The sequence below is a fragment of the Eulemur rufifrons genome, chromosome 19 (assembly GCF_041146395.1).
Source record: "Eulemur rufifrons isolate Redbay chromosome 19, OSU_ERuf_1, whole genome shotgun sequence".
Classification (NCBI taxonomy): domain Eukaryota; kingdom Metazoa; phylum Chordata; class Mammalia; order Primates; family Lemuridae; genus Eulemur; species Eulemur rufifrons.
Window position 1 is genome coordinate 34361808 of NC_091001.1, and position 6467 is coordinate 34368274.

Here is a 6467-nt window from a genome sequence, read left to right on the forward strand (position 1 = left end):
TCCCTGTGACTTAATAATTGCATATGTAACACAGTGTTTTCCTTAACTGAAAGTTGAATAAAATCATGGCCACTCCATTTATAAGAGACGTTTGCTTTCCGAGGCCTCTTCTCTCAGTCACAGCGATTCGAGTGATCAGCCAGCACACGCAGCTGTGCCTCGACAGTGTGTGCCTGCTCCTTGCTGTTCTCCACCTCGGGGTTTCCCATGCAGGCGGGGCACACCACACCCAGGACCAAGTCTTTCTCCTAGTCTCAGGGCATCAGCCTTAGTTTCCATTCTTTAAGGTCCGTTGTTGATAGGCAGCTGCAGATGCTCAGAGGACACCTGGGATCCCCCTGTCATCCCTGGGAGGACTGGGTGCGTGTGGCTCCTGAGGGGATGGGCTCTGGGCCCCGTCTTCCTGCCCATTTGACCGGAACAGGTTTACTTTTACCTGTCTTCTATTTTGAGCATCCATGTACATATTATTTCTAACAGAGGGTTCTGGAATTAATAAAACAAGTGTGACAACCACCTTTTGAGGACACTGCTCTCCCCTTCTAATGTGAAGACAGGTAGTCCATGCTAACAGTGTGTTAACTTTTTCAGGAATTAAAGTCCTTAAGGTGATAGGAGATGACACATATCATGGGTAGGGGAGAAGGAACAGCTGGAGGTGTATGCTAAAGAAGCCTGAGGCAAAAGAGAAATTTTTGGAAATTTTCTGCCATCATTCCCCTGCCCCGTACTGTGTTTTCCCCACCTTGGACTTCTATTTCCTGAACAGCCCTAGACCTTTCACGACCCTGGTTTGCGTACCTATGCCCATGCCCCTGAGTGATCAATCTTCAATTCATTCTTCAAGACAGTCCAAAATACAACTTCACTGAGCTTTGGCCATATATCTTTCAATGCACAATCACCCCATGACATCTCTATTTCCACTTTCAACACTGTGTTCTTGAAGGGCAGGGATTAAGTCATTCCTTTATCTCCAAAGAAATCAGATAGATGTGATCTGTTTCAGGAAGTTAGCACAGAGTATATAAAGAGCTTATCCTATAAACTGGGAAGCATACACATATTACCTGTTCACCGCCTTTATCCCAACCTATACTTCTTTGTGGTGTTTTACGAACAAAACTAGGCATAGCCCCTGTGACCAGAAATATGACCAGTAGATCTCCCTCCCCAGAGGACCTCTGTAATTCCTGTGACCCAGGCCTAACACCTCCAGTGCTACACTGAAGGGAGGATGGGGAGCTGCCGTCTAGTGCTGTTGCCAGGGACTATCATCGCATCTGTGTGCTCAAAGGGACATATTTCATCTTGGCCTCTGAACAGCGAGCAGCCCTCCCAGCTAATGCCTCTGCAATCCCACAGGACTGAAAAGAATAGGGCAATAGGTACACTAATGGCCTCCAAAGATGTCCACATTCTAATCCCTGGGGCCTGTGAATATGTCACCTTATGTGGCAAAAGGGACTTTGGAGATGTAATTAAGCTGAGGATCCCAAGATGGGGAGATTATCCTGGATTATCTGGGTGGACCCAATGTAATCACAAAGGTTCTTATAAGAGGGTGGCAGGAAGTCAGAGTCAGAAAAGGAAGGTGTGAGGACAGAAATGCGGGGAGAGAGAGAAGAGAGAGATTAGAAGATGCTATGTGACTAGCCTTGGAGATGGAGGAAGGGGCCACAAGCCAAGGAACGCGGGCAGCTTTTGGAAACTGGAAAACCTAAGGAAATAGTTTCTCTCCTAGAATCTACAGAAGGGAACGCACATTTGTCGACATCTTGATTTCAGGATTTCTGATCTCCATAACTGTAAGATAATAAACTAGTGTTGTTTTAAACTATCACTTTGTGGTAATTTTTTCAGCAGCAGTAGGAAACTGAACAAAGAATAACCTCTCAGAGAAAACATAAATCCCACAGGCTCACAGTATAGAAACAACACCCAGGAGTGCAGCTGGCTGGAGCCAGGACTTTGCAGGAAATACTGGAGCAAAGCAACATATTCTGTGAAATCTGTTGATGAGGACTTAAAGCAGACAATTTCTTTGTTTGCAATTTTGAAACTTCCAACGCTCTGACAATGTTTTTTTGGTTTGTTTGTGGTTTTTTTTTGTTTGTTTGTTTTTGCTTTTTTGTAAGTCATTTGGTGGCAAACCTGACCTGACCTATACAGATTAGGGGGCAAAATGTGACCAGGACATGAACCCCTAGAGTCCTGTGTGTTCCACTAGCAGAGGTGTTGGTGTGCTTATGTGCTTTGGCATGGGTGCTGTTCCAGACCCCCCCATGGGGGGCATACTCACCCTCTTACTTTTATTACATGAGCACATTCTGATCCCTATCAAATCTGGACTGTAGTTAAAGACTACATGAAAAATATCTTCATAAGAGAGTTAAGAACATAGAGCTATCAGCCCTGAAGTACCTGGAAGACTTCCCAGTATGGAATGAATGGTCCTTGTGGGACCGGACACAGACTAGAGCCACCCACACTCAGACCCTGAATGGGGAGGAAGCCATGATGCTACTCTTTGTGGTTTGTGGCTAGAAATATAAATACTTTGTTCTTGATTCAGCTGTTCTCAACAAGTTCTTAGTGGATTTGATTACACGCTGAGGAAACATTCTCTTCAGATGTGAATCCTCAGGCCAAGTGGTCTCCTACCTAGCCAGAGGCATCTAGATTCTGGGGCCAGAGTGGCCCGAAACAGATCAGCTGTTTCCCTCCTCGTTGTAGGATTCGGTCTGAACGAGGTGTCTCAGTCTGGAGAGGAAAATTACTCCAATCTCCACCTCACTTCTGTTGAAGAAATGAAATTCAGGCCCAAGGACATTAATTATATGTTACTGTGAGTATTGGAAAGTGGGGCTAACAGCTTGCATCCTGCAGCCACACCATGGAAGGTCACTCTGAATTTGACTCTTAAGTCTGTTTCTGCTCATCTTTTTTTACCCCACTGTACAAACTAATGAAATTTTTGTTGGTTTATATTTTATATTTTCAATTATTAATTATGCAACAAGGCAAACATAGCAAAAGAATAGCAAGACAGGCTGGGCACAGTGGCTCACAGCTGTAATCCTAGCACTCTGGGAGGCCGAGGCGGGAGGATTGCTTGAGTTCAGGAGTTCGAGACCAGCCTGAGCAAGAGAGAGACCCCCGTCTCTACTAAAAATAGAAAGAAATTATATGGACAGCTAAAAATATATATAGAAAAATTAGCCAGGCATGGTGGCACATGCCTGTAGTCCCAGCTACTCGGGAGGCTGAGGCAGGAGGATTGCTTGAGCCCAGGAGTTTGAGGTTGCTGTGAGCTAGGCTGATGCCACGGCACTCTAGCGCAGGCAAGAGAGTGAGACTCTGTCTCAAAAAAAAAAAAAAAAAAAAAAATAGCGAGACGTAAAACAGGCACTTATGTAGGTACCAATACGTTTCAGAATCTGTTGACATTTTGCCTTATTTGGTTAAATAGATATAATGTTATAGATAGCTATAATCCTGGTGCCTGTCTCTGGCTCTTTCACCTTCCTAGCTCTTTTTCCAGAGGGAAGATTATAATCATATAATAAATTATAATCATAATTCCAAATTGGGTATGTGTCTTTATAAATATTTTTATAATTTTAATTAAATTTAAATTCACAGTACATAATAATTTCTGAGTTAATATTTTTACATAAAAATATGGTACACCTCCTTTTGATTTCTTTACTTAACATTATATTTTTAAAGATTTATTAATGTGGTTAGTATGTGGTTAATATCTTCTATACTGTTCTTGCCAGAATTATTTAATCTGAATCTAAACAGGAGGAGACAATCATAAATCCATAATGTGGGACATTCTACAAGACAGCTGGCCTGAACTCTTCAAAAAGTTCAATTCTGTGAAAAGGCAAAAAAGGCTGGAGACTATTCTAGTTGAAAAGAGCCTAAAGAGATGTAACCAAATAATTTGATTGGATCCCAGTTTAAAAAAAAAAAGCTATAAAAGATATCCTTGGAACAGTTGGGGAACTCTGAGTGCAGACTGTCTGTTTAGTGGTATTATGGTCCTACAGGAGATCCTTACATAGATTTAGGTCATTTATCCTCATAGTTGTGTTGTGATTCATTATATGATGAACTCAGTTCCCTTATTCATTCCTCTGCTGATGTTCATTACTTGTGTTGTTAAAATATTCAGTAGATTTATTATATTCTGTCTGATTCAGTATATACTGGAAAAGGCACATAGAACAGCCAAAATGGTTATGAAAGTTACCAATTTCTTTCTGTAATTCTCTCAATTTTTGCTCTTTATAACTTTCAATCTGTTAATGGGTACATACTAGTTCAGAAAAGTTTTACCTTCTGGCTGAATTTTTCCTCTTTATAAAGTGCCATCTTTGTGTCTAATATTACTCTATTACCTAAAGTTTTAAGTGGTCTCAATATGCTGCTTGTTCTTTCTGCTGATTCTTTCTGAATGGGGTTTTAGTTTTGATAATGAGTTCATTTTCTGTGGGGTATTCGTCAGAATCCTCTGCAGCCTGATTGAGGGCTTATCTCCCCACAGAAGTTCTGGGCATGCCCTTGCCATGTGGTCCAGGGGTATTACTAACTTGTGGTTTATTTTTTGTTAATTTGTTGTCTTGGGGTCGCTGGGCCAAGAGGTTATATAATTTGATCAGTTGCACAGGCTCACGCTCACAAATTCTAAGGGGAGCCTTCCTGCTCATCCACAGCCTGGGATGGCACCGCTGAGCTTCTCCACTAGCTCCTGTATGAGGACCAGTTCTCTTCAGAGCCCTTAGAAGAATCGGAGTTTGTATTTGGGCTGTTCAGTTCCAATTCCTCTCACTGCAAGGCCCCAGGCTCTCCTCTCCTGACCTTCCCTGACCTTCCAGGCACGAAAACACTCAGATAATCTCCCTTTCCACCCCACCTCTCTCACCCCCGGCAAGTACAGCCATGTTAGCCTTGCTGGCCTGATGGGCTGCAGTCCTTTCTCCTGGGCACCTGGGAGTGTCCTTTTCTCCCTCCACATTAAAGAGGATGTTTTGTTGTATGTATCCAGAAATCTTGGGGTTTATATTGGGAAGGTTTTCAAGTAATCTGGTCTGTTTTGTTATCAGAATGGGAAGTTCCTTAACCTATTTAATTTTTGGCTTAAGTGAAAAAAAAACCTATTTATTCTGTAGATTGGCAGCAAAAACCTCCTTGTATACATATTTTCAACTTTTTAAAGTTCTTACACCTAGACAAAAAATAAAGAACATTTACCTAGAAAATAATTTTCTTCATAAATTAAAAGCTAATCTAAACACATTAAGGTTTTTAAAAGCAATTTCAATGACGTACAAAAACAATGATGCTTAAGCAAATTCTTCTCTGGAAATCTACAAACTAGTTTCAGCTTTCTGATTGCAGGAAGCATATTTAGTCATCTTCATGCCTTCATGCCTGGTCTGATCATTGGCACAGAGTGGGTGCCTGATTTCTGTTACTGTTGTTAAGTGACTTTGAATTTGCTAATCCACCCATAAAATAGGAAGAAATATTTTTCTTCTTGAGTTACAGTTTGCTTCCTTCCTAGCCCTAACCGATTGCACATAATCATTACCGTTAATTACAGACATAGGCCAGGCCCTTGAATTTCCCCTTGAAAAATGAAATTGGCACATGGCCTGCTCTTCCATGCACTGGGAAGAAGGAGGTTTCATCCTCGGCTCCCATGGGATCCAGCCTCTACCATAGCCGAGCCTATGGAGGTACGTGTGAGACAGGGCTCTACCAGGAAACCAGCACATGAGTGTTCCCTACAGATGCCCTGCACAGGTCACCTGCCCTGGTGGATGTGAACGTGCCCCATCAGGCCAGGGATGTGTCTTGTTTCTCGATCCCTCCATTTACTGTGTCCTCATGCTCTTTTGCTGGGCTCCAAGGCAGGGTGAAGGGCCCAGAAACCCACACTGCTGCAGCGGCCCCTGTAGAATGGTCTCGAGATTACTGGGGCCTGTCCCTTCCACACTCACCCAGCTGCGTGCCCGCCTGAGGAGCTGGGTTCAGCTCTGAGGTTCTTATTACAGTGGAGCCTAGTGGGCACTGGAAGGTCACAGGACAGTCCACTAACTTGATGGTGCCAGGCACACAGGTCTCCATGACCCGAGTTCATGCCTAAGTGCCTCTAGCATCTGAGGGGACTTTCAGTAACACATTGACCTGTTACTGGGGTGAAGGGTGCAGCTTTCAGGGAACGTCTGAGCTTGGCTAACCTGAGATGCAGGTACTTCCAAAAAGATCCTCCTCTGTTTCTCCTATGGCCGTGGGATGTCATGACTCCCTGCAACAGGGATCTAGGGTGCTTGGAATCTGCCTCCCGTGCATCCTCCTCCAGCCCCTGGGTATAGAGCTCTGCGAGACCGTCTGTGAAGCCAGACTATCACTGAGGTGTCTGTGTCTGTGTAGCCTGAGCCCTTCCTGAG